The 26,910-nt window shown below is 44.9% G+C and overlaps 2 protein-coding genes, 18 non-coding genes and 20 pseudogenes across 20 annotated transcripts in view; 38 read left to right on the top strand and 2 right to left on the bottom strand.

The window, feature by feature from the left end:
• Nucleotides 1–26,910, top strand: part of LOC140291438 (uncharacterized) — an 873,052-nt gene that overhangs the window by 322,886 nt on the left and 523,256 nt on the right. The window lies entirely within an intron of this gene.
• Nucleotides 1–26,910, bottom strand: part of LOC140295152 (NLR family CARD domain-containing protein 3-like) — a 229,674-nt gene that overhangs the window by 155,367 nt on the left and 47,397 nt on the right. The gene's annotated exons all lie outside the window — the stretch shown is intronic.
• LOC140290314 (5S ribosomal RNA) lies at nt 172–290 on the top strand (annotated as a pseudogene).
• Nucleotides 557–675, top strand: LOC140297524 (5S ribosomal RNA). Its single transcript, XR_011913251.1, has one exon. It is a non-coding gene; the product is annotated as a 5S ribosomal RNA (ribosomal RNA).
• Nucleotides 945–1,063, top strand: LOC140297427 (5S ribosomal RNA). Its single transcript, XR_011913163.1, has one exon. It is a non-coding gene; the product is annotated as a 5S ribosomal RNA (ribosomal RNA).
• Nucleotides 1,326–1,444, top strand: LOC140299803 (5S ribosomal RNA; annotated as a pseudogene).
• On the top strand, nt 1,714–1,832 carry LOC140299073 (5S ribosomal RNA). The gene has a single exon (XR_011914657.1). It is a non-coding gene; the product is annotated as a 5S ribosomal RNA (ribosomal RNA).
• On the top strand, nt 2,102–2,220 carry LOC140306345 (5S ribosomal RNA). The gene has a single exon (XR_011915666.1). It is a non-coding gene; the product is annotated as a 5S ribosomal RNA (ribosomal RNA).
• Nucleotides 2,490–2,608, top strand: LOC140297225 (5S ribosomal RNA). The gene has a single exon (XR_011913041.1). It is a non-coding gene; the product is annotated as a 5S ribosomal RNA (ribosomal RNA).
• On the top strand, nt 2,878–2,996 carry LOC140299166 (5S ribosomal RNA). The gene has a single exon (XR_011914704.1). It is a non-coding gene; the product is annotated as a 5S ribosomal RNA (ribosomal RNA).
• Nucleotides 3,266–3,384, top strand: LOC140315835 (5S ribosomal RNA; annotated as a pseudogene).
• On the top strand, nt 3,654–3,772 carry LOC140304477 (5S ribosomal RNA; annotated as a pseudogene).
• Nucleotides 4,039–4,157, top strand: LOC140297918 (5S ribosomal RNA). Its single transcript, XR_011913611.1, has one exon. It is a non-coding gene; the product is annotated as a 5S ribosomal RNA (ribosomal RNA).
• LOC140298926 (5S ribosomal RNA) lies at nt 4,427–4,545 on the top strand. Its single transcript, XR_011914521.1, has one exon. It is a non-coding gene; the product is annotated as a 5S ribosomal RNA (ribosomal RNA).
• Nucleotides 4,815–4,933, top strand: LOC140299153 (5S ribosomal RNA). Its single transcript, XR_011914703.1, has one exon. It is a non-coding gene; the product is annotated as a 5S ribosomal RNA (ribosomal RNA).
• LOC140315830 (5S ribosomal RNA) lies at nt 5,203–5,321 on the top strand (annotated as a pseudogene).
• On the top strand, nt 5,591–5,709 carry LOC140304466 (5S ribosomal RNA; annotated as a pseudogene).
• LOC140278704 (5S ribosomal RNA) lies at nt 5,979–6,097 on the top strand. The gene has a single exon (XR_011909215.1). It is a non-coding gene; the product is annotated as a 5S ribosomal RNA (ribosomal RNA).
• On the top strand, nt 6,367–6,485 carry LOC140304455 (5S ribosomal RNA; annotated as a pseudogene).
• Nucleotides 6,755–6,873, top strand: LOC140297763 (5S ribosomal RNA). The gene has a single exon (XR_011913469.1). It is a non-coding gene; the product is annotated as a 5S ribosomal RNA (ribosomal RNA).
• LOC140300210 (5S ribosomal RNA) lies at nt 7,143–7,261 on the top strand (annotated as a pseudogene).
• LOC140293955 (5S ribosomal RNA) lies at nt 7,531–7,639 on the top strand (annotated as a pseudogene).
• LOC140305116 (5S ribosomal RNA) lies at nt 7,909–8,027 on the top strand (annotated as a pseudogene).
• Nucleotides 8,294–8,412, top strand: LOC140315824 (5S ribosomal RNA; annotated as a pseudogene).
• On the top strand, nt 8,682–8,800 carry LOC140299772 (5S ribosomal RNA; annotated as a pseudogene).
• On the top strand, nt 9,067–9,185 carry LOC140289768 (5S ribosomal RNA). Its single transcript, XR_011912287.1, has one exon. It is a non-coding gene; the product is annotated as a 5S ribosomal RNA (ribosomal RNA).
• Nucleotides 9,455–9,573, top strand: LOC140317851 (5S ribosomal RNA; annotated as a pseudogene).
• LOC140293954 (5S ribosomal RNA) lies at nt 9,843–9,951 on the top strand (annotated as a pseudogene).
• On the top strand, nt 10,221–10,339 carry LOC140305109 (5S ribosomal RNA; annotated as a pseudogene).
• On the top strand, nt 10,606–10,724 carry LOC140315816 (5S ribosomal RNA; annotated as a pseudogene).
• LOC140299771 (5S ribosomal RNA) lies at nt 10,994–11,112 on the top strand (annotated as a pseudogene).
• LOC140289756 (5S ribosomal RNA) lies at nt 11,379–11,497 on the top strand. The gene has a single exon (XR_011912286.1). It is a non-coding gene; the product is annotated as a 5S ribosomal RNA (ribosomal RNA).
• Nucleotides 11,767–11,885, top strand: LOC140278640 (5S ribosomal RNA). The gene has a single exon (XR_011909210.1). It is a non-coding gene; the product is annotated as a 5S ribosomal RNA (ribosomal RNA).
• LOC140297470 (5S ribosomal RNA) lies at nt 12,155–12,273 on the top strand. Its single transcript, XR_011913203.1, has one exon. It is a non-coding gene; the product is annotated as a 5S ribosomal RNA (ribosomal RNA).
• LOC140300213 (5S ribosomal RNA) lies at nt 12,543–12,661 on the top strand (annotated as a pseudogene).
• LOC140293952 (5S ribosomal RNA) lies at nt 12,931–13,039 on the top strand (annotated as a pseudogene).
• LOC140305102 (5S ribosomal RNA) lies at nt 13,309–13,427 on the top strand (annotated as a pseudogene).
• LOC140297420 (5S ribosomal RNA) lies at nt 13,694–13,812 on the top strand. The gene has a single exon (XR_011913156.1). It is a non-coding gene; the product is annotated as a 5S ribosomal RNA (ribosomal RNA).
• LOC140320986 (5S ribosomal RNA) lies at nt 14,082–14,200 on the top strand. The gene has a single exon (XR_011918756.1). It is a non-coding gene; the product is annotated as a 5S ribosomal RNA (ribosomal RNA).
• On the bottom strand, nt 18,568–18,639 carry trnaq-uug (transfer RNA glutamine (anticodon UUG)). The gene has a single exon. It is a non-coding gene; the product is annotated as a tRNA-Gln (tRNA).

Here is a 26,910-nt window from a genome sequence, read left to right as displayed (position 1 = left end):
TTGGCAGACACGAAGTGATCTGAGAGTCTCAGTTTCAACTACAGATAATAATCACATCAGGGATGAAGATGTGCCCACTACAAGTTAGCCTTTCTCGGCAATTATCTGGTTACATCGAGGAACTGTATGATTCCAGTACCTATATAATGCACATTTGTGACAGACATTGTTGCTTACAGCCACACCACCCTGAATATGCCCACCCTCGTCTGATCTCGGAAGCCAAGCAAGGTTGGGCCTGGTTATTACTTGGATGGGAGACCGCTTGGGAATACCAGGTGCTGTAAGCTTTTTTTCTTCTCTCTACCACCTGCATGTCTTTTGTTGCAACGTCTGATCACCCTGTGACACATGAGGAAGTTGGTCATCTTCAGCTGCTGCTTTGTTGGCAGACATGAAGTGATCTGAGATTCTAAGTTTCAACTGCAGATAATAATCACGTCAGGGAAGAAGATGTGCCCACTACAAGTTAGCCTTTCTCGGCAATTATCTGATTACATAGAGGAACTGTATGATTCCAGTACCGATATAATGCACATTTTTCACAGACATTGTTGCTTACGGCCACACCACCCTGAACATGCCCGACCTCGTCTGATCTCGGAAGCCAAGCAGGGTTGGGCCTGGTTAGTACTTGGATGGGAGAACGCTTGGGAATACCAGGTGCTGTAAGCTTTTTCTCTTCTCTCTACCACCTGCATGTCTTTTGTTGCAACGTCTGATCACCCTGTGACACATGAGGACGTTGGTCATCTTCAGCTGCTGCTGCTTTGTTGGCAGACACGAAGTGATCTCAGATTCTAAGTTTCAACTGCAGATAATAATCACATCAGGGAAGAAGATGTGCCCACTACATATCAGCCTTTCTCTGCAATTATCTGGTTACATAGAGTAACCGTATGATTCCAGTACCTATATAATGCACATTGTTCACAGATATTGTTGCTTACGGCCACACCACCCTGAATATGCCCGACCTCGTCTGATCTCGGAAGCCAAGCAGGGTTGGGCCTGGTTAGTACTTGGATGGGAGACTGCTTTGGAATACCAGGTGCTGTAAGCTTTTTCTCTACCACCTGCATGTCTTTTGTTGCAACGTCTGATCACCCTGTGACACATGAGGAAGTTGGTCATCTTCAGCTGCTGCTGGATTGTTGGCAGACACGAAGTGATCTGAGAGTCTCAGTTTCAACTACAGATAATAATCACATCAGGGATGAAGATGTGCCCACTACAAGTTAGCCTTTCTCGGCAATTATCTGGTTACATAGAGGAACCGTATGATTCCAGTACCTATATAATGCACATTGTTCACAGATATTGTTGCTTACGGCCACACCACCCTGAACATGCCCGACCTCGTCTGATCTTGGAAGCCAAACAGGGTTGGGCCTGGTTAGTACTTGGATGGGAGACTACTTGGGAATACCAGGTGTTGTAAGCTTTTTCTCTTCTCTCTACCACCTACATGTCTTTTGTTGCAACGTCTGATCACCCTGTGACACATGAGGAAGTTGGTCATCTTCAGCTGCTGCTGCTATGTTGGCAGACATGAAGTGATCTGAGATTCTAAGTTTCAACTGCAGATAATAATCACGTCAGGGAAGAAGATGTGCCCACTACAAGTTAGCCTTTCTCGGCAATTATCTGGTTACATAGAGGAACTGTATGATTCCAGTACCGATATAATGCACATTTGTCACAGACATTGTTGCTTACGGCCACACCACCCTGAATATGCCCGACCTCGTCTGATCTAGGAAGCCAAGCAGGGTTGGGCCTGGTTAGTACTTGGATGGGAGACTACTTGGGAATACCAGGTGCTGTAAGCTTTTTCTCTTCTCTCTACCACATGCATGTCTTTTGTTGCAACGTCTGATCACCCTGTGACACATGAGGAAGTTGGTCATCTTCAGCAGCTGCTGGATTGTTGGCAGACATGAAGTGATCTGAGATTCTAAGTTTCAACTGCAGGTAATAATCACATCAGGGAAGAAGATGTGCCCACTACATATCAGCCTTTCTCTGCAATTATCTGGTTACATAGAGTAACCGTATGATTCCAGTACCTATATAATGCACATTGTTCACAGATATTGTTGCTTACGGCCACACCACCCTGAATATGCCCGACCTCGTCTGATCTCGGAAGCCAAGCAGGGTTGGGCCTGGTTAGTACTTGGATGGGAGACCGCTTTGGAATACCAGGTGCTGTAAGCTTTTTCTCTTCTCTCTACCACCTGCATGTCTTTTGTTGCAACGTCTGATCACCCTGTGACACATGAGGAAGTTGGTCATCTTCAGCTGCTGCTGCTTTGTTGGCAGACACGAAGTGATCTGAGAGTCTCAGTTTCAACTACAGATAATAATCACATCAGGGATGAAGATGTGCCCACTACAAGTTAGCCTTTCTCGGCAATTATCTGGTTACATAGAGGAACCGTATGATTCCAGTACCTATATAATGCACATTGTTCACAGATATTGTTGCTTACGGCCACACCACCCTGAATATGCCCGACCTCGTCTGATCTCGGAAGCCAAGCAGGGTTGGGCCTGGTTAGTACTTGGATGGGAGAACGCTTGGGAATACCAGGTGCTGTAAGCTTTTTCTCTTCTCTCTACCACCTGCATGTCTTTTGTTGCAACGTCTGATCACCCTGTGACACATGAGGAAGTTGGTCATCTTCAGCTGCTGCTGCTTTGTTGGCAGACACGAAGTGATCTCAGATTCTAAGTTTCAACTGCAGATAATAATCACGTCAGGGAAGAAGATGTGCCCACTACAAGTTAGCCTTTCTCGGCAATTATCTGGTTACATAGAGGAACTGTATGATTCTAGTACCGATATAATGCACATTAGTCACAGACATTGTTGCTTACGGCCAAACCACCCTGAACATGCCCGACCTCGTCTGATCTCGGAAGCCAAGCAGGGTTGGGCCTGGTTAGTACTTGGATGGGAGACCGCTTGGGAATACCAGGTGCTGTAAGCTTTTTCTCTTCTCTCTACCACATGCATGTCTTTTGTTGCAACGTCTGATCACCCTGTGACACATGAGGAAGTTGGTCATCTTCAGCTGCTGCTGCTTTGTTGGAAGACACGAAGTAATCTGAGATTATAAGTTTCAACTGCAGATAATAATCACATCAGGGAAGAAGATGTGCCCACTACAAGTTAGCCTTTCTCGGCAATTATCTGGTTACATAGAGGAACTGTATGATTCCAGTACCGATATAATGCACATTTGTCACAGACATTGTTGCTTACGGCCACACCACCCTGAACATGCCCGACCTCGTCTGATCTCAGAAGCTAAGCAGGGTTTGGCCTGGTTAGTACTTGGATGGGAGACAGCTTGGGAATACCAGGTGCTGTAAGCTTTTTCTCTTCTCTCTAGCACATGCATGTCTTTTGTTGCAACGTCTGATCACCCTGTGACACATGAGGAAGTTGGTCATCTTCAGCTGCTGCTGCTTTGTTGGCAGACACAAAGTGATCTGAGAGTCTCAGTTTCAACTGCAGATAATAATCACATCAGGGATGAAGATGTGCCCACTACATATCAGCCTTTCTCGGCAATTATCTGGTTACATAGAGTAACCGTATGATTCCAGTACCTATATAATGCACATTTGTGACAGACATTGTTTCTTACAGCCACACCACCCTGAATTTGCCCGACCTCGTCTGATCTCGGAAGCCAAGCAGGATTGGTCCTGGTTAGTACTTGGATGGGAGACCGCTTGGGAATACCAGGTGCTGTAAGCTTTTTCTCTTCTCTCTAGCACATGCATGTCTTTTGTTGCAACGTCTGATCACCCTGTGACACATGAGGAAGTTGGTCATCTTCAGCTGCTGCTTTGTTGGCAGACACGAAGTGATCTGAGAGTCTCAGTTTCAACTGCAGGTAATAATCACTTCAGGGATGAAGATGTGCCCACTACAAGTTAGCCTTTCTTGGCAATAATCTGGTTAAATAGAGGAACTGTATGATTCCAGTACCTATATAATGCACATTTGTCACAGACATTGTTGCTTACGGCCACACCACCCTGAACATGCCCGACCTCGTCTGATCTCGGAAGCCAAGCAGGGTTGGGCCTGGTTAGTACTTGGATGGGAGACAGCTTGGGAATACCAGGTGCTGTAAGCTTTTTCTCTTCTCTCTAGCACATGCATGTCTTTTGTTGCAACGTCTGATCACCCTGTGACACATGAGGAAGTTGGTCATCTTCAGCTGCTGCTGCTTTGTTGGCAGACACGAAGTGATCTGAGAGTCTCAGTTTCAACTGCAGGTAATAATCACATCAGGGATTAAGATGTGCCCACTACATATCATTCTTTCTCGGCAATTATCTGGTTACATAGAGGAACTGTATGATTCCAGTACCGATATAATGCACATTGTTCACAGATATTGTTGCTTACGGCCACACCACCTTGAATATGCCCGACCTCGTCTGATCTCGGAAGCCAAGCAGGGTTGGGCCTGGTTAGTACTTGGATGGGAGACTACTTGGGAATACCAAGTGCTGTAAGCTATTTCTCTTCTCTCTACCACCTGCATGTCTTTTGTTGCAACGTCTGATCACCCTGTGACACATGAGGAAGTTGGTCATCTTCAGCTGCTGCTGCTTTGTTGGCAGACACGAAGTGATCTGAGAGTCTCAGTTTCAACTGCAGGTAATAATCACATCAGGGAAAAAGATGTGCCCACTACAAGTTAGCTTTTCTCGGCAATTATCTGGTTACATAGAGGAACTGTATGATTCCAGTACCGATATAATGCACATTAGTCACAGACATTGTTGCTTACGGCCAAACCACCCTGAACATGCCCGACCTCGTCTGATCTCGGAAGCCAAGCAGGGTTGGGCCTGGTTAGTACTTGGATGGGAGACCGCTTGGGAATACCAGGTGCTGTAAGCTTTTTCTCTTCTCTCTACCACATGCATGTCTTTTGTTGCAACGTCTGATCACCCTGTGACACATGAGGAAGTTGGTCATCTTCAGCTGCTGCTGCTTTGTTGGAAGACACGAAGTAATCTGAGATTATAAGTTTCAACTGCAGATAATAATCACATCAGGGAAGAAGATGTGCCCACTACAAGTTAGCCTTTCTCGGCAATTATCTGGTTACATAGAGGAACTGTATGATTCCAGTACCGATATAATGCACATTTGTCACAGACATTGTTGCTTACGGCCACACCACCCTGAACATGCCCGACCTCGTCTGATCTCAGAAGCTAAGCAGGGTTTGGCCTGGTTAGTACTTGGATGGGAGACAGCTTGGGAATACCAGGTGCTGTAAGCTTTTTCTCTTCTCTCTAGCACATGCATGTCTTTTGTTGCAACGTCTGATCACCCTGTGACACATGAGGAAGTTGGTCATCTTCAGCTGCTGCTGCTTTGTTGGCAGACACAAAGTGATCTGAGAGTCTCAGTTTCAACTGCAGATAATAATCACATCAGGGATGAAGATGTGCCCACTACATATCAGCCTTTCTCGGCAATTATCTGGTTACATAGAGTAACCGTATGATTCCAGTACCTATATAATGCACATTTGTGACAGACATTGTTTCTTACAGCCACACCACCCTGAATTTGCCCGACCTCGTCTGATCTCGGAAGCCAAGCAGGATTGGTCCTGGTTAGTACTTGGATGGGAGACCGCTTGGGAATACCAGGTGCTGTAAGCTTTATCTCTTCTCTCTACCACATGCATGTCTTTTGTTGCAACGTCTGATCACCCTGTGACACACGAGGAAGTTGGTCATCTTCAGCTGCTGCTGCTTTGTTGGCAGACACGAAGTGATCTGAGAGTCTCAGTTTCAACTGCAGGTAATAATCACATCAGGGATGAAGATGTGCCCACTACATATCAGCCTTTCTCGGCAATTATCTGGTTACATAGAGGAACTGTATGATTCCAGTACCTATATAATGCACATTTTTGACAGACATTGTTGCTTACGGCCACACCACCCTGAATATGCCCGACCTCGTCTGATCTCGGAAGCCAAGCAAGGTTGGGCCTGGTTAGTACTTGGATGGGAGACCGCTTGGGAATACCAGGTGCTGTAAGCTTTATCTCTTCTCTCTACCACATGCATGTCTTTTGTTGCAACGTCTGATCACCCTGTGACACACGAGGAAGTTGGTCATCTTCAGCTGCTGCTGCTTTGTTGGCAGACACGAAGTGATCTGAGAGTCTCAGTTTCAACTACAGGTAGTAATCACATCAAGGATGAAGATATGCCCACTACAAGTCAGCCTTTCTCTGCAATTATCTGGTTACATAGAGTAACCGTATGATTCCAGTACCTATATAATTCACATTTGTGACAGACATTGTTTCTTACAGCCACACCACCCTGAATTTGCCCGACCTCGTCTGATCTCGGAAGCCAAGCAGGATTGGTCCTGGTTAGTACTTGGATGGGAGACCGCTTGGGAATACCAGGTGCTGTAAGCTTTATCTCTTCTCTCTACCACATGCATGTCTTTTGTTGCAACGTCTGATCACCCTGTGACACACGAGGAAGTTGGTCATCTTCAGCTGCTGCTGCTTTGTTGGCAGACACGAAGTGATCTGAGAGTCTCAGTTTCAACTGCAGGTAATAATCACATCAGGGATGAAGATGTGCCCACTACATATCAGCCTTTCTCGGCAATTATCTGGTTACATAGAGGAACTGTATGATTCCAATACCTATATAATGCACATTTTTGACAGACATTGTTGCTTACGGCCGCACCACCCTGAATATGCCCGACCTCGTCTGATCTCGGAAGCCAAGCAAGGTTGGGCCTGGTTAGTACTTGGATGGGAGACCGCTTGGGAATACCAGGTGCTGTAAGCTTTATCTCTTCTCTCTACCACATGCATGTCTTTTGTTGCAACGTCTGATCACCCTGTGACACACGAGGAAGTTGGTCATCTTCAGCTGCTGCTGCTTTGTTGGCAGACACGAAGTGATCTGAGAGTCTCAGTTTCAACTACAGGTAGTAATCACATCAAGGATGAAGATATGCCCACTACAAGTCAGCCTTTCTCTGCAATTATCTGGTTACATAGAGTAACCGTATGATTCCAGTACCTATATAATGCACATTGTTCACAGATATCGTTGCTTACAGCCACACCACCCTGATTATGCCCGACCTCGTCTGATCTTGGAAGCCAAGCAGGGTTGGGCCTGGTTAGTACTTGGATGGGAGGCTGCTTGGGAATACCAGGTGCTGTAAGCTTTTTCTCTTCTCTCTACCACATGCATGTCTTTTGTTGCAACGTCTGATCACCCTGTGACACATGAGGAAGTTGGTCATCTTCAGCTGCTGTTGCTTTGTAGGCAGACACGAAGTGATCTGAGAGTCTCAGTTTCAACTGCAGGTAATAATCACATCAGGGATGAAGATGTGCCCACTACATATCAATCTTTCTCTGCAATTATCTGGTTACATAGAGTAACCGTATGATTCCAGTACCTATATAATGCACATTTGTGACAGACATTGTTGCTTACAGCCACACCACCCTGAATTTGCCTGATCTCGGAAGCCAAGCAAGGTTGGGCCTGGTTAGTACTTGGATGGGAGACTACTTGGGAATACCAGGTGCTGTAAGCTTTTTCTCTTCTCTCTACCACATGCATGTCTTTTGTTGCAACGTCTGATCACCCTGTGACACATGAGGAAGTTGGTCATCTTCAGCTGCTGCTGCTTTGTTGGCAGACACGAAGTGATCTGAGAGTCTCAGTTTCAACTACAGGTAGTAATCACATCAAGGATGAAGATATGCCCACTACATATCAGCCTTTCTTGGCAAATATCTGGTTACATAGAGGAACTGTATGATTCCAGTACCTATATAATTCACATTTGTCACAGACATTGTCGCTTACGGCCAAACCACCCTGAACATGCCCAACCTCGTCTGATCTCAGAAGCCAAGCAGGGTTGGGCCTGGTTAGTACTTGGATGGGAGACTACTTGGGAATACCAGGTGCTGTAAGCTTCTTCTCTTCTCTCTACCACCTGCATGTCTTTTGTTGCAACGTCTGATCACCCTGTGACACATGAGGAAGTTGGTCATCTTCAGCTGCTGCTTTGTTGGCAGACACGAAGTGATCTGAGAGTCTCAGTTTCAACTGCAGGTAATAATCACTTCAGGGATGAAGATGTGCCCACTACAAGTTAGCCTTTCTTGGCAATAATCTGGTTACATAGAGGAACTGTATGATTCCAGTACCTATATAATGCACATTTGTCACAGACATTGTTGCTTACGGCCACACCACCCTGAACATGCCCGACCTCGTCTGATCTCAGAAGCTAAGCAGGGTTTGGCCTGGTTAGTACTTGGATGGGAGACAGCTTGGGAATACCAGGTGCTGTAAGCTTTTTTTCTTCTCTCTAGCACATGCATGTCTTTTGTTGCAACGTCTGATCACCCTGTGACACATGAGGAAGTTGGTCATCTTCAGCTGCTGCTGCTTTGTTGGCAGACACGAAGTGATCTGAGAGTCTCAGTTTCAACTGCAGGTAATAATCACATCAGGGATGAAGATGTGCCCACTACATATCAGCCTTTCTCGGCAATTATCTGGTTACATAGAGTAACCGTATGATTCCAGTACCTATATAATGCACATTTGTGACAGACATTGTTGCTTACAGCCACACCACCCTGAATTTGCCCGACCTCGTCTGATCTCGGAAGCCAAGCAGGATTGGTCCTGGTTAGTACTTGGATGGGAGACCGCTTGGGAATACCAGGTGCTGTAAGCTTTTTCTCTTCTCTCTAGCACATGCATGTCTTTTGTTGCAACGTCTGATCACCCTGTGACACATGAGGAAGTTGGTCATCTTCAGCTGCTGCTTTGTTGGCAGACACGAAGTGATCTGAGAGTCTCAGTTTCAACTGCAGGTAATAATCACTTCAGGGATGAAGATGTGCCCACTACAAGTTAGCCTTTCTTGGCAATAATCTGGTTACATAGAGGAACTGTATGATTCCAGTACCTATATAATGCACATTTGTCACAGACATTGTTGCTTACGGCCACACCACCCTGAACATGCCCGACCTCGTCTGATCTCGGAAGCCAAGCAGGGTTGGGTCTGGTTAGTACTTGGGTGGGAGACCGCTTGGGAATACCAGGTGCTGTAAGCTTTATCTCTTCTCTCTACCACATGCATGTCTTTTGTTGCAACGTCTGATCACCCTGTGACACACGAGGAAGTTGGTCATCTTCAGCTGCTGCTGCTTTGTTGGCAGACACGAAGTGATCTGAGAGTCTCAGTTTCATCTGCAGGTAATAATCACATCAGGGATGAAGATGTGCCCACTACATATCAGCCTTTCTGGGCAATTATCTGGTTACATAGAGTAACCGTATGATTCCAGTACCTATATAATGCACATTGTTCACAGATATCGTTGCTTACAGCCACACCACCCTGATTATGCCCGACCTTGTCTGATCTTGGAAGCCAAGCAGGGTTGGGCCTGGTTAGTACTTGGATGGGAGGCTGCTTGGGAATACCAGGTGCTGTAAGCTTTTTCTCTTCTCTCTACCACATGCATGTCTTTTGTTGCAACGTCTGATCACCCTGTGACACATGAGGAAGTTGGTCATCTTCAGCTGCTGCTGCTTTGTTGGCAGACACGAAGTGATCTGAGAGTCTCAGTTTCAACTACAGGTAGTAATCACATCAAGGATGAAGATATGCCCACTACATATCAGCCTTTCTCTGCAATTATCTGGTTACATAGAGTAACCGTATGATTCCAGTACCTATATAATGCACATTTGTGACAGACATTGTTGCTTACAGCCACACCACCCTGAATTTGCCTGATCTCGGAAGCCAAGCAAGGTTGGGCCTGGTTAGTACTTGGATGGGAGACTACTTGGGAATACCAGGTGCTGTAAGCTTTTTCTCTTCTCTCTACCACATGCATGTCTTTTGTTGCAACGTCTGATCACCCTGTGACACATGAGGAAGTTGGTCATCTTCAGCTGCTGCTGCTTTGTTGGCAGACACGAAGTGATCTGAGAGTCTCAGTTTCAACTACAGGTAGTAATCACATCAAGGATGAAGATATGCCCACTACATATCAGCCTTTCTTGGCAATTATCTGGTTACATAGAGGAACTGTATGATTCCAGTACCTATATAATTCACATTTGTCACAGACATTGTCGCTTACGGCCAAACCACCCTGAACATGCCCAACCTCGTCTGATCTCAGAAGCCAAGCAGGGTTGGGCCTGGTTAGTACTTGGATGGGAGACTACTTGGGAATACCAGGTGCTGTAAGCTTTTTCTCTTCTCTCTACCACCTGCATGTCTTTTGTTGCAACGTCTGATCACCCTGTGACACATGAGGAAGTTCGTCATCTTCAGCTGCTGCTTTGTTGGCAGACACGAAGTGATCTGAGAGTCTCAGTTTCAACTGCAGGTAATAATCACTTCAGGGATGAAGATGTGCCCACTACAAGTTAGCCTTTCTTGGCAATAATCTGGTTACATAGAGGAACTGTATGATTCCAGTACCTATATAATGCACATTTGTCACAGACATTGTTGCTTACGGCCACACCACCCTGAACATGCCCGACCTCGTCTGATCTCAGAAGCTAAGCAGGGTTTGGCCTGGTTAGTACTTGGATGGGAGACAGCTTGGGAATACCAGGTGCTGTAAGCTTTTTCTCTTCTCTCTAGCACATGCATGTCTTTTGTTGCAACGTCTGATCACCCTGTGACACATGAGGAAGTTGGTCATCTTCAGCTGCTGCTGCTTTGTTGGCAGACACAAAGTGATCTGAGAGTCTCAGTTTCAACTGCAGATAATAATCACATCAGGGATGAAGATGTGCCCACTACATATCAGCCTTTCTCGGCAATTATCTGGTTACATAGAGTAACCGTATGATTCCAGTACCTATATAATGCACATTTGTGACAGACATTGTTGCTTACAGCCACACCACCCTGAATTTGCCCGACCTCGTCTGATCTCGGAAGCCAAGCAGGATTGGTCCTGGTTAGTACTTGGATGGGAGACCGCTTGGGAATACCAGGTGCTGTAAGCTTTTTCTCTTCTCTCTAGCACATGCATGTCTTTTGTTGCAACGTCTGATCACCCTGTGACACATGAGGAAGTTGGTCATCTTCAGCTGCTGCTTTGTTGGCAGACACGAAGTGATCTGAGAGTCTCAGTTTCAACTGCAGGTAATAATCACTTCAGGGATGAAGATGTGCCCACTACAAGTTAGCCTTTCTTGGCAATAATCTGGTTACATAGAGGAACTGTATGATTCCAGTACCTATATAATGCACATTTGTCACAGACATTGTTGCTTACGGCCACACCACCCTGAACATGCCCGACCTCGTCTGATCTCGGAAGCCAAGCAGGGTTGGGTCTGGTTAGTACTTGGGTGGGAGACCGCTTGGGAATACCAGGTGCTGTAAGCTTTATCTCTTCTCTCTACCACATGCATGTCTTTTGTTGCAACGTCTGATCACCCTGTGACACACGAGGAAGTTGGTCATCTTCAGCTGCTGCTGCTTTGTTGGCAGACACGAAGTGATCTGAGAGTCTCAGTTTCAACTGCAGGTAATAATCACATCAGGGATGAAGATGTGCCCACTACATATCAGCCTTTCTCGGCAATTATCTGGTTACATAGAGGAACTGTATGATTCCAGTACCTATATAATGCACATTTTTGACAGACATTGCTGCTTACGGCCACACCACCCTGAATATGCCCGACCTCGTCTGATCTCGGAAGCCAAGCAAGGTTGGGCCTGGTTAGTACTTGGATGGGAGACCGCTTGGGAATACCAGGTGCTGTAAGCTTTATCTCTTCTCTCTACCACATGCATGTCTTTTGTTGCAACGTCTGATCACCCTGTGACACACGAGGAAGTTGGTCATCTTCAGCTGCTGCTGCTTTGTTGGCAGACACGAAGTGATCTGAGAGTCTCAGTTTCAACTACAGGTAGTAATCACATCAAGGATGAAGATATGCCCACTACAAGTCAGCCTTTCTCTGCAATTATCTGGTTACATAGAGTAACCGTATGATTCCAGTACCTATATAATTCACATTTGTCACAGACTTTGTTGCTTACGGCCACACCACCCTGAACATACCCGACCTCGTCTGATCTCGGAAGCCAAGCAGGGTTGAGCCTGGTTAGTACTTGGATGGGAGACTACTTGGGAATACCAGGTGCTGTAAGCTTTTTCTCTTCTCTCTACCACATGCATGTCTTTTGTTGCAACGTCTGATGACCCTGTGACACATGAGGAAGTTGGTCATCTTCAGCTGCTGCTGCTTTGTTGGCAGACACGAAGTGATCTGAGAGTCTCAGTTTCAACTACAGGTAGTAATCACATCAAGGATGAAGATATGCCCACTACATATCATTCTTTCTCTGCAATTATCTGGTTACATAGAGTAACCGTATGATTCCAGTACCTATATAATGCACATTGTTCACAGATATCGTTGCTTACTGCCACACCACCCTGATTATGCCCGACCTCGTCTGATCTTGGAAGCCAAGCAGGGTTGGGCCTGGTTAGTACTTGGATGGGAGACTACTTGGGAATACCAGGTGCTGTAAGCTTTTTCTCTTCTCTCTACCACCTGCATGTCTTTTGTTGCAACGTCTGATCACCCTGTGACACATGAGGAAGTTGGTCATCTTCAGCTGCTGTTGCTTTGTAGGCAGACACGAAGTGATCTGAGAGTCTCAGTTTCAACTGCAGGTAATAATCACATCAGGGATGAAGATGTGCCCACTACATATCAGCCTTTCTCTGCAATTATCTGGTTACATAGAGTAACCTTATGATTCCAGTACCTATATAATGCACATTTGTGACAGACATTGTTGCTTACAGCCACACCACCCTGAATTTGCCTGATCTCGGAAGCCAAGCAAGGTTGGGCCTGGTTAGTACTTGGATGGGAGACTACTTGGGAATACCAGGTGCTGTAAGCTTTTTCTCTTCTCTCTACCACATGCATGTCTTTTGTTGCAACGTCTGATCACCCTGTGACACATGAGGAAGTTGGTCATCTTCAGCTGCTTCTGCTTTGTTGGCAGACACGAAGTGATCTGAGAGTCTCAGTTTCAACTACAGGTAGTAATCACATCAAGGATGAAGATATGCCCACTACATATCAGCCTTTCTTGGCAATTATCTGGTTACATAGAGGAACTGTATGATTCCAGTACCTATATAATTCACATTTGTCACAGACATTGTCGCTTACGGCCAAACCACCCTGAACATGCCCAACCTCGTCTGATCTCAGAAGCCAAGCAGGGTTGGGCCTGGTTAGTACTTGGATGGGAGACTACTTGGGAATACCAGGTGCTGTAAGCTTTTTCTCTTCTCTCTACCACCTGCATGTCTTTTGTTGCAACGTCTGATCATCCTGTGACACATGAGGAAGTTGGTCATCTTCAGCTGCTGCTTTGTTGGCAGACACGAAGTGATCTGAGAGTCTCAGTTTCAACTGCAGGTAATAATCACTTCAGGGATGAAGATGTGCCCACTACAAGTTAGCCTTTCTTGGCAATAATCTGGTTACATAGAGGAACTGTATGATTCCAGTACCTATATAATGCACATTTGTCACATACATTGTTGCTTACGGCCACACAACCCTGAACATGCCCGACCTCGTCTGATCTCGGAAGCCAAGCAGGGTTGGGCCTGGTTAGTACTTGGATGGGAGACCGCTTGGGAATACCAGGTGCTGTAAGCTTTATCTCTTCTCTCTACCACATGCATGTCTTTTGTTGCAACGTCTGATCACCCTGTGACACACGAGGAAGTTGGTCATCTTCAGCTGCTGCTGCTTTGTTGGCAGACACGAAGTGATCTGAGAGTCTCAGTTTCAACTACAGGTAGTAATCACATCAAGGATGAAGATATGCCCACTACAAGTCAGCCTTTCTCTGCAATTATCTGGTTACATAGAGTAACCGTATGATTCCAGTACCTATATAATGCACATTGTTCACAGATATTGTTGCTTACAGCCACACCACCCTGAACACGCCCGATCTCGTCCGATCTCGGAAGCTAAGCAGGGTCGGGCCTGGTTAGTACTTGGATGGGAGACCGCCTGGGAATACCAGGTGCTGTAAGCTTTTTACACCTGCAGGAGGCGCTGCTGCTCACTCAACACGGACAGCTTCATGACATACTTCACATCAGGAAGGAAATCACTCAAATAAATTCACTTTTCAATCTTTGTCAAAGACTGGAAATGAGCGCACACATAAAACTCATTTAGGTCACTCTGTCATATCATCTTCCAGCACTGCTCAGCTCACAGTGACTTCATCTGTCTGAATTCTTCTGGATACCAAACACACACAAATATTATTGTCTCACATTAGTCTGCAGACTGTTAACAGATCTTCCTGCAGTCTGCAGATTCATCCCATTTCCTTCCTTCCTAAGAATCCCTGCTGATATCCAAGGTGCTGATCCCAGATCTGCTCAGATATCCCAGGTTCTCCTCTGCTTTTATCCTCACACACTGAACTGTCTCCTCATCTATGTGTTAACAACCAGAACCCACTGATGTGGGCTCAGAAATAAAGTTTCCAATGTTTTCCAAACACAAATGAATACATTTCAGAAATGTACTGAGGCCAGATAGAAAAAGTGCACGTGCAGCCACTTTAAACTGTCAAATAGGCAATGTAACGGCAGTTATATTTATGTTTCGCCACTAGATGCAGCTATGATTTTATGGCCATAGAGGAAGTCCGTATGACACGTTTGTTTTAAGTGTTTTGATGTTTATATTTATTGTTTAGCAATGTTTAAAGGATATAGTTAATAACATTTGGTGTTAGGTAAAAGTTAAAAGTTAAAACTTGATAAGTTTAGTTTAAGGTGACGGTGATGTCACTTCCGGTTGTAAAAAGCGGTCCGGTAAACTGGTATCATTGATATGGATCCAATTAAGAAAGCAATCAACGAAGACCATAAGCGGTTTTAAGTTTACCGGTTTGTCCACTTGCAGGCCGAAGTGGTATATAAGTTTATGTTTGTAAATAATATATTTTCTTTTAGTTGAGGCATGTGTAATGTAATATTTGTACATCATTTGTGTTTTATCAGTTCTACGGTGTACTTGTGGTGAAAGCCGACGATGAAGACCACAGTAAAAATCAGTGAAAAGAACACAAGTCTCGTATCTGTGAACAAGCCGGCATATGTTTTTTTCCAAAGACCACGTCCAGCATTTGATTGAAATTGACCTCTCTGCCCCCTGTATTTCCACACTGCTGGTGTGTCAGTGAGAACACTGAAACGCAGAATGCGACAGTGGGGCCTCTCAAAAAGGGAAGGCTACAGTAAAATGACAGATGATGAACTTGACAGCTTGGTCTCTGCCATCAAGCAAGACTCCCAGAATTTTGGTTGGTGCTTTTTACAGAAAGTTTTTCTTTGAATTATATCATGCACTTGTCCATAGCATTATAAAAAGATTTGTGCCATAATAGTAACATTTGAAATGACAGGGCTTTCCACAGGCACCGGCTGCCGGCCATATAGCCTCCACAACTAAGTCTAGCTGAGGGCCGGCTACTTTAATGACTGCTATTTTTATAGCCTAAAGGCTATCAATATTATTTTTTCAATTTTCTAGTCTGTGCCTTAGTGGAGAGTCCTGGACATTATCATAACAACGGTCATCATAGCATGTATACCTGAGAAAAAGTGAAATGCCTAAATTGTTTGTTCACATGATTATCAATCAATATATCTTAAATAAAAGTGGTTTTCACTTCTTTTCCTACAGGTCACAGAATGGTAAAAGGTCGTCTTAGGGCTTTAGGCCACAGAGTTCAGTGGACAGAGTGTGGGATTCGATGCACCGGGTTGATAGTCTAGGAATACTACAGAGAATGACAAACCTCGGATGTGTTGTGAGAAGGACCTACAATGTCGCAGCTCCTCTGTCACTCGTACATAAAGATACCAACCACAAGTTGATCAGGTAAGCTGACAGCAAAGGACATCACATGGACATTATATATTTATATATTGATTTAAAAAATGGTCTATGGCATACATTCTGCAGATTTCTGGAATCTGGTGTAATGGACCACGATGTAGCTGCATTAAACAATTGATACATTTTTATTTCACAGATATGGTGTGGTAGTGTTTGGAATAGATGTTTCTTCAACAAAGGTCAGTGTCCCCATGGAGATTATAGTGTGGGATATAATATTCAACTTAATTTATTTAAAGCTATACTTTTCTTTTGTAATCTTAAAATGCTCCTAATAAGCTTATGGCGCACTAAAATGGAAAAGCAAGCCACCAGGTGTTGAAACTACACGCGAACTACAACGCAGGCCGTGCTAACATTAGCCTGGTAGATCACAAGTTGTTTATATTCAGACACGGCAAGCACAAGAATAGCCTTGATGGACGTGGTAACTGGACCGCTGATAACTTGACAACATTCTCCGCTCCGACATCCGGGGGAGATGGAACGCACCATCACTTTCTCACCTCACACGTCAGGGAGGAGGGGAGCGTCACAGGTCAGGCAGGGGGAAGAGGGTGAGACTTTGGAGGGAGGGGGAGTTGTTCATGTTTAAATTTTTACTAAGTGCTGTGCTACATGCCAGAAAGGTAAGTATAGCTTTAAGTCTAACATCACACATGGAACAATATTTCATTCATTTATTATTCTTATATTATTGTAGTTAATGTTTAATGTGTTTCTGTGGGGTTTATGTTTTCCAAATGCTCACAAAGATCATGTACCTACACGCTACCAATAACAACAAGGCATCAACAGCCCAAGATTTCTTCCTTCAGGCTGTAGAGACGCATGGTTTTCCATCCAGGTAACATGCTATGTCTTGTTTTGAGGTTGCTGTTTTTATGTTTACATTGTTATATTTTTACAAGATGTTAAAAGAAATGTAAAGTCAACAATATTGTTGACTTTACATTTCCACTGACATAATCACAATATTATATGTATGTCTTTACAGTGATCTGCTGTTCAAGGATGTTTCAGTCTTATAATATAAGCATCTTTATGTATTGATAAATTCCTTTACAACTAGTGTCTCCTCCAGGATTAGCAGATGATGAAACCTGTTGTGGATTTACAACAAAAATATAGAACAAATTTCTACAACACATTCCTGTACAACTTAGACCTGTACATTGGATCTCTTTTTATCATAGTAGTATTGGAGACTAGTGTGTACATATATATAACTATTTATCATGTCTATCTATTCTTTGCTGCTCAGGTCCCTGATCGTAGTCAGGCCATCCTCCCATGATTAGATAGAGAGGACAGCTGATTCTCCTTTGCCTGCCTTTTGTGTTGAAGGACTGAGTCACACAGTTTTGTCAACCACATATTTTATTTTTTGGACTTTTTTGAAAGAGTATCCATACCAAGGAGTAAAATTGTACAATCCTCTTTTTCCTAAATCAGTACCAACTTGTGCGCACCGCATGGAGTTGGCGCTCAGAAATTGCAGCTCCTTGATTGGATGATTGGTTGGCCCATGGGTGGGCACCGGGTTAATTGTGCAGGCTTTTGAGTAGTTCTCCTTGTCGCTGATTGTTACCATGGGATTGTGTGACGGAGTGACCCCGTCCCTTATTTTCCAGGACCTGATCTGTAGTCTGCAGGCTATTAGGGGTGCACACCCACTAGTCTGTGGGTTTGGGGTTGGATCAGTATGGAGACTGGGACATCACTGGCACTGATGGGTGCTTATCTAAAATCTGTTATGTTGGTGGTTGTGTATGAGTATTTTTGTGTATCGGGGGGAATCTATGTCGGCTGCAGGTGATAAGGAGCACCTGTTACCCGGAGGTTGATGATTATGGGGAGGAGTTCAATTAAGAGAGGGAGCCCTTTAAATGGAGAAAGACTGGTGGAGAAGGGAGCGAAAAATGGCTGGGAATGATGTAAAAGCTGGAGCTGATGTGGGCTTGATTGGTAAAAAAAGATATGTACAGACTGTAGTAATTTTTGGGACTGAACACACATGTGGGGAGAAAAGGGGGCACAATAAATAGCTCCACCAAGAAACCAGCAAGGAAAAGTCTGTGAGTTATTCCGGTGACGCTGAACCTGGTCACCGGGAGGTGGAGTGGCGGACAGCAAACACCTGGGCCCGTGATGAAGAGGGCGATCGCCATTCGCACCTCATAACAGATTGTTTTTCCTGTTTCTGTCTCCTTTGGCTTCTGTGTCCAAATTCCAAATGGAGAGCATGGAAAAATATATGCATTGCAAATGAATATGCAAGAAGAAACCAAATAGATTCAATTAGTGACACACAGAGGTGAGAAGGCAAATAGCACAGACCCTCTCAGCTGAATGTTTCACTTTTTCAACATTAACCAATTTAAGCCCTCTCTTTGGATTTGGTCAATCACACACTCTAGTGTGACGAACCTCATCCACTCATCTTCTTTCCAGAACATAAACATGACAGCGCACACATGAAGGTTCCACCGAGATTTAAACTCGGATCACTGGATTCAAAGTCCAGAGTGCTGACCTTTACACCATGGAACCCCTTCCACAGGCAAACTATGCTCTTAGTCATGCAAATGCTTGACAATATAAAGGTTTAAAGCAAAGTGGGGGTTTTTTTGGCCACCCTTCCTGAGTCTGGTTCTGCAAGAGGTTTCTTTCTTCCTGTTAAATGGGAGTCGTTCCTTTCCACAGTCGCCTCAGGCACGCTCAGGATATATATATATATAATATGCCAAATTTGGTGGCATGTTTACACATCTGTTTCATTCTTGGTTCAATTACTAATCTGTTTGTCACAGCACCCACCCAAGCTGCCAGAGTCCACCGCACCATCCAAGCTGCCTGAGTCCACCGCACCCACCCAAGCTGCCAGAGTCCACCGCACCCACCCAAGCTGCCAGAGTCCACCGCACCACCCAAGCTGCCTGAGTCCACCGCACCCACCCAAGCTGCCAGAGTCCACCGCACCCACCCAAGCTGCCAGAGTCCACCGCACCACCCAAGCTGCCAGAGTCCACCGCACCATCCAAGCTGCCAGAGTCCACCGCACCATCCAAGCTGCCAGAGTCCACCGCACCACCCAAGCTGCCAGAGTCCACCACACCACCCAAGCTGCCAGAGTCCACCGCACCACCCAAGCTGCCACACAATAAGCGCATATCCAGGATCCCGCCCAATCAGCCGGAATCTGCTGCACAGCCAACTGAAGCCCCGTCCGCATCCCAAGGCCAGGATTATCCACTGAAACCACCTCTAAGTGACTCACCTGTAAGTAACATTTACAGTGAATGCAAACATAAGTGTGAGACGCTTCTTTAAACTGTGCTCCATGTGTATCATTGCATGTTACAAATAATAAAAACAACTTTGCTTTGTACGTGTTGTACGTGTTACAGGTGGAGTTAGAGGGCTGGGTACGTCTTTGGGAAAACCCAAATGGCATTCCAGCAGCTGACATCTCATGGCTAAAGGAGGACACAGAGAGAGGTCTCTTCACTGCCGTTCAAATCTACAAGGACATCACTGGTGTGCTCAAGAGGCGAAGGGTGATGAAGTCAGACCGCATGTGGTTTTCCCCTCCAGAACCTCCAGGCTTCGTCGGAGGTGCTCTGCCTGTACCACACCTGTTTTTCCGCCGCCGTGTCTTTACATGGCGCCCTGTAGGAGTCTGGAGATGTTCCCTGAAGTGTCCTCGTGGCGATGAGTGTGTTGGAAAGGGTCGTAATGTGTACCTGTACAAGTCTGGCTACCACCACCGGGTATAACTCAATTCAGCTGTGTTAGAGTAAAAGCATCATGGTTGAATAATGATTACATTGTATCTAAACATGTAAAAGGAAAAGTTCCTTGAAATTCATCTTGATTTGATTATATATTGTTATATATTGTTATATATTGTCACATTTGTGACGTATCCAACTGGTACGCGATGCTGACGGAGGTCCTGTGCTGTGGGCCTTGCACAAAGAGCCAGGGGTGGAGAAGGTGGCACATTAGGTCGGTGGCTTGCATGGGATCCCGTTATTATAACACAACTGAGCGAGGCACATCAAGCTGTGTTCCCTGCCTGAGTTCACTCAGCATCGTGTGTGCACGTGTCAGTCTTTAAAGAAGTTATTCGAACCAACCTAAAGTTACCAATTTTTCCTCCACTAACAGGCGTGGTGCGGACAAGAATGCTGTGCGTTTTCTGAGGGACCGAACCGAAGGGAACACTATGGTCAAGGTGTGGCGTCAGATACAGGAAAACCACACAGAGAAGCACCTTCAGTGCAAAGACCTGTACACCACACTCCTTATGAGCTTAGTGAAACCTGGAGGGATTGTTTCTGCAGTAGGTCACACATTTCAGGCTCCGCCTCCTCCAAGAGATCTCTGGTCTGCACAGCTCCTGTGCCACGCCTTCCTGCTGGCAGAGGCCGACAACGTGCAGGACTACAGGAGCCAGATCCTCTCCACTTTTGGCACTGTGCTAAAGATGGATTCCACCAAGAAAGTATGTAAATCAAAACGCAATCATAGATTGTGGCATACAGAACATATTTCCTATTATAAACATATTGTCATGCACTGTTAAATTATAGAAGAACAAGCAACTAAGTTGGGATGCAAACTCCAAATGTTTTTTAGGTAGTGAAGAAGCTGTCTGGTGAGGGTCACGGCTCAGGTTCACTAGCATTGGAAATGAGTACTCCCAGATAGTGACTTTTGTGCTGACCTGTGAGGAGTCCACAGAGAAGCTGGGACCTATGTGCCGTGGAGTAATGGAGAGGTTTCGGCTGGCCAACCAACCTGTCCCCAGCATCCTGAATGTGGACCGTGGCTGTTGCCGTGCACAGGCCCAACAGCTGTGGAGACTTTGTTCCAGTCTTGGGTGGACAGTGGAATGGTTGTGCGTCTGCACATCTTTCACAGGATTCACCGTTTCGATGCAGCCGTCCGCACAGAGTCTCACTCCAAGTACGCAGTGTTCAAGTCTGCACTTGCTGGGGCGGTGCTGGCGTACAACCGAGCAGACATGGAGCTCCTCATCAAGGCTGTCAGAGCCAAGGACCCGACAGCTCTGAAGGCTGTGACAGATGAGGACGTCATCCGCCTTTTTATTTCCAGGGAGCAGCTGAAACATGACGTGCGACGGGTCACACAAGGGGCGCAGGAAACGTTTAGGCTCATCAACCTGGCCATTGAGGAACTGAAAGGTCCCGCGGGGCTGGATGACAGTGGAGTCAGCCTCTTCAAGACACCTGGTATAAAGACCTGACACTCAAAGTTACAACATTAATACTAGTTGTGTGGCATAAAAAAAGCCTACATGACAATCGGTTTGTGTGTCTGTACATCATTTGTATTTGCAGCTGCCATTGATGAGATGTGGGCGGCGCAGCGGCGACACCTGGAGTGCATCCAGGATCCTCCAGACATCTACATGTATAGGGTGGCGCGTACAGCGACCATCAACAAAGTGGATGTGCCCTACTACAAATGTCTGCGTGGCAACAACAGCCTGGAAGGATTCCACAAAACTTTGCCCAACATGCTCCCAGGTACACAGGTGTAGTGTGGATATTTATAAAATGTTACACGTGTCACTGTGAGTAATCCCATGTGTTTTATTGGGATGTTCAGGTCCCCACTGCGCAGCCCGGCCCTATCAGCTCTATCTGATAAGTGGCATTGCACGGTGGAATTCTGACCGCCGCTCTGATGCAGTGTTTGGGGGAAAAGGACGGCACCACAGAATCTACTCTGCACCACTTATCGACCGCCTCAACACCCGCTGTCTGCAGCTGTTCGGAGAGACTGTGGAGGGAAACTTCCAGGCTCCCGCTGATGTCCCCTCTAATGAGCTGCTCGGGTTGGAATACCTGTTTAGTCAGAGTACAGGAGAATCGGGCCCTTTTTCTCTCGCAGACATCGTGAACGATGGGCCGGATCCAGAGGAGGAGGTGCTTCAGCCTGGGCAGCATGATCCAGATGTGCCAGATGAGGCTTACGAGAGTGACGTGGAGACCTGTGACAATGCGCTGAGTGCTGAGCTGCCCCACATCCGGCTCTCCAGCAATGAAATTGCTAGTGCTCACCTTCCAGTCTTTGTGAGTAGCTGTTTGTTTGTTGATGTGGATGTACATTTTATTCCAGGAGTTAAAGTCGTTCAACTGCTACGTATGAGCCAGTGTTAGACGAGTTTTCAAATGTTGCCACTTTGCCAGGAGTTAAATTAGACATTAAAACAACAGTGAAAACAGTAGCAAAGTATTTAAAGCTTGTGTAGAAGAAGGAAATAATCACTGAGGAAAAAGCTTAACAAGTGAACGTGGTAGTGTGCAAAGTCAACATAACGTTACAAAATCTAAAAAACTTGTTTGTTTTTTTTTCTGCCACAAGAGACAGAAGCAGAAGAAAAGCAAATAAGACAAATAAGACTAGATAAATCACACCTGCAACAGGCATCACATTTGTGTGTCACTGTTTGCACAGGAGGATGTCTGCAGTCCAACTCCTCTTCCTGGCTTTCAGCAGCTGGAAAAGTTCTGCTCTCTTCTGTTGGACATTGGCCTGACAGAGGACAAGCTGTCACTCACCACCGAGCAGAGGAACAATATCCTGGAAGCCTGGAATGCCGTGGAGGAGCACGACAAGCAGCCTCAGCAGTTCAATCAACTGTACAGGACGCACTGGGGCAACACTCTGTACTGCCGCACTAAAAGAGACGACCTTGTTGATGCTGCTGTGATACAGAAAGTAAAGATGGCCAAACGCTACGCACCAGCACAACAAAACATAAGTTCTCAGCACAACAGGCTAATGTACACACTGGTGAAACCTTTGTGGCTGCATTGTCCTCATGGGTCACGCACCAGTCCGGAGAAGACGACCATCCTGGAGGCATACGAGCGGGTCCAGCACCGGATTTTAGTGGATGACCCTGTTCTCTGCAAAGCTGGCATTCCCCTACCTAAAATAAACGTCAAGACCGTGCGGGACTTCATCCAACACCAAGAGCGGCTTGTCAACATGAAGGCAACAAGACAACCATCCACCATCACAAAGATCACCTCCATCTCATCAACAGACCTTCCTCCTGCCCCTCATCAGCCTACAGTCCTCCCTCCACCAGACTACCAGCTGATGAAATATGTGCCCACACCAAGCACTGCCGGGACAAAGGTTTTGAAGGGAAGGTCGGACATAACGATGCCCGTCTCCCGGCCGCACCTAAAAGTGCCACAGCTAATAAGAAAAACCCCGCCACCTCGACCATCACCAGGCCTGTACCGTCCCTGTCTGCATCTACAGCAGCCCTTAAGACTGCAGGGCACTCTTTACGACCCATATCACCTGCCATTCTGGTGACCCCTGTGATAGCTAGTCCCTCTACATCAGTCCTTCCCATCACCTGTGCTATCACCAGCCCTTTGCCCTGCCCTTCTGTATCAGCAGCTCCCTCTGCGATTGCAGGCCCCTCCACACAGACCACAATGCCTGCCCGTCAGGTGATCCCTAAGCCGGCCGATACGCCTGCAACAGCTCCTCCAACTGCGTCCACACCGCCTGATACACACACCACCGGCACGTTGCCCAGCACTGTCGGTCATTTAGCCTGGGAGAGAGCTACGCACTACAAGCGCAAACACCAGGGGCATCCATTAGAAGTTGGAACCAAATTGTCAAGGGTGCAAAATATTCCAGTCTGTACACTCTGTGCCCAACCAACACAGGGACACAGAAGATACAAGAAAAAGACATTCTGCCCCGTAAAGATGATGTCCTCATCAAAAGGTCTGAACAACAGAGTTTATGCTATGAAGACTTCACCTCTGCTGTAGACAAGTTGGAGGACTTAGATGTAAATATGCCTTAACAATCTGTAAATATTCTGTAATAACTCATTGTACATATAGAAATGATATGTACATAGTAATTGTAAATAGTTTTATATTTTTATAAACGTGATTTTTTTCATGTTGCTGTGTAAAATATCCTATTTGACTTACTGCTGTGTTGTGGTTCACTTCAATTGATTGAAATCGTTTTTGAATTTTATACACAAAGATTTAAATCAAGTTTTAAATTGTAGTGCTTTGATGTCAGCAGCTTAGTATAATAAAACGTTTGAATTTTCATTCTTAGCCAGGTTTAATGACACTTTGTATTACACTGTAGTTTATTTTAAAGTTCCCAATTTCATGCACTTTGTTCAATAAAACTGCTGCTATAAGCATGAAGCATGAGTTCTGTAATATCATTCAATGTTTTTGTGATTGTTGAAGATTTGGAACACAGATGCAGACATAAGGTAAGATAAGGTTGAGGTAGATGGTAAGGGATCAGGAGTTAGAGGGGTTAAAGAACAAGTTTAACTCAGTGGCCTCCTTCCATTCCCTGGCCACTCTTTTTTTCATAGCCACCGATGGTTCTCAGACCACTCCACACCTCCCTCATGTTGTTTTGTTGGAGTTTGCTCTCCAACTAAGCGCATGTAAAACAATATTACATCATTTTGCACATGTAAACAGATAAGAATCGGCTTCAGAAATATTTAACTACTTTTAACCAGCCTTCAACCATCCTTAAATATATCAATTGTTCTGTAAAAAGCATAAATGGCATTGAAAAAAAAAGATCACTCTCACAAATATGCTTTAAATCAAATTAATTATACTTTATTGATTGTTGGTAGCAAACAGTACAGTAGCAAGTGAATAAATGACATCGATTGTGTTTCATGTGGCAAGGCAAGTTTATTTGTAGAGCACAATTTGTACACAAGGCAATTTAAAGTGCTTTACAGCTACATAAAATCACAAGTAGGCAAATAAAATAATTCCATAAAACAAAAAATAATCATTAATCAATTGAATGAAAAGTGAAGAGAGTCATATACACAGCTAAATAGAACTGTTTTCAGCCTGGATTTAAACAGTCAGAGTTGAGGCCTGTCTCACATCTTCTGGAAGACTGTTCCAGATTTTAGGAGCATAAACCTGAAACACAGCCTCACCTTGTTTAGTCCTGACTCTGGGCACCAGCAGGAAACCCCTCCCTGAGGTTCTCAGAGTTCAAGTTGGTTCATATGGCTCTAACATGTCAGAGATGTACACGAGCAGAGCTGTTTTAAAGTCTATTCTCTGAGCGACAGGAAGCCAGAGCAGAGACCTGAGCACCGGACTAATATGGTTGTATTTCCTGGTTCTAGTCAGGCCTCGAGCAGCAGCGTTCTGGATGTACTGCAGCTGTCTTACAGCCTGTTTAGAGCCCAGTGAGCAGGCCGTTACAGTAGTCCAACCTGCTGGAGACAAATGCATGGATTAGTCTTTCTAAGTCTGGTTTAGACACTATTCCTTTGATTCTGGCCATGTTTTTTAGATGGTAAAAAGCTGCTGATGTTATTGATTTAATGTGGCTGTTAAGAGTCTCAAGTTGACCGATAACACTGTCTCTTTGTTTCTGTGGGCCACAGACAATGATTTCAGTTTTGTCTGGAGAAAATTGTTTTGCATCCACACACTGATCTGTTCGATGCAGTGACACAATGTATCTACAGGCCCGTGTTCTTCTGCCGTCAGTGACACGTAGGTCTGAGTGTCATCTGCATAGTTGTGGTTGGACATATTATAGCTGCGTATTAGCTGGCCTGATGGGAGCATGTACAGATTGAACAATAGGCGTTACAGGATCGACCAGTGTGCTCATACAATCATAATTATGATACTGTCATATTCCCAGGTGGATTAAAAATGAATCATATCAAATACCTTATTCAAAGCTGTGGAATGTAAGTTTCTGGAAGGACAGACAGTCAATATTTGCATGATTTTTTAAGAAACTCTTTAGAAAACTAATTCATTATAGAGAATTCATTGAAGTGCTGTCTTATTTGTTATAGTGTGAGACTCAAAATACCCATTTTCTGTTAAACAATCAATAAATAAGGTACAATTACACATAATATTGATCAATAATTGCACTACGAACCAGCTCACCCCCTCACAGAGACCATAACTTGCCAGTGGTGCAACAGCTGGTTCAAATCCTGCCTGTTATCTTCAGAATAACTTTACATTGAATGGAACAAAAAGATTTCAATACTGAAGTGGAATGAATTAATAATGGTTTCACAAACTATCCATCCTTCCATTTGCTTTACATGGTTTCAGGGGGACTGGAGCCTATCTGTCACAGAAACTCGATCAACATTTGAATCCAATAACAAGTCTGAAACTAAATGAAAAACGGCAGACCCAAATGAACGTTGAGATGATATAGGCTGTGTCAAATTCAAAAGCAGGCCCTGTTTCTCTTTTTGGAACTTCTTCTTTCTCAGGACAAAAATAAATGTATGAGGATCAAAGCCAACAATGACCTGGGACATCTCAGCAGATCCAGGATCAGCAACATGGAGACTGAGAGCCAAGAACAGAGGTCAACATAACAAACTGTTTAACGATGACAATGACGTAGAAGATATACAAGAAAATGCATGTGTATATATGACTCTACTGTGAATTTACACCTTCTTTTCTATCATAAACAGGAGAGATATGTTAAAAAAAAATCATGAAGTTATATTATGGGAGGTTGCCTCTGGGAAATTGAAATCTCCATCTCACTCAGGCACAGCACTGTTATATACAGAAATGTACAGAAAAAACAAAGTGGAAACTAAATAGTGATAGCATCATTGTTTTTTTTTTTTAACTCAGACAAATCTGTGTCAGCTTCTTGATATGTCATGCAGACTCCTTGCTGTGAGAATAAATGTTTGGTATTAATTGTCTCCAGCGACTCTGAGCCTCATTTTGAGAGAAT

This window comes from Leuresthes tenuis, unplaced genomic scaffold (genome assembly GCF_036924035.1).
Source record: "Leuresthes tenuis unplaced genomic scaffold, fLeuTen1.0.hap1 SCAF_1, whole genome shotgun sequence".
In the NCBI taxonomy this organism is placed as follows: domain Eukaryota; kingdom Metazoa; phylum Chordata; class Actinopteri; order Atheriniformes; family Atherinopsidae; genus Leuresthes; species Leuresthes tenuis.
This window is presented reverse-complemented; position numbering and strand designations above follow the sequence as displayed.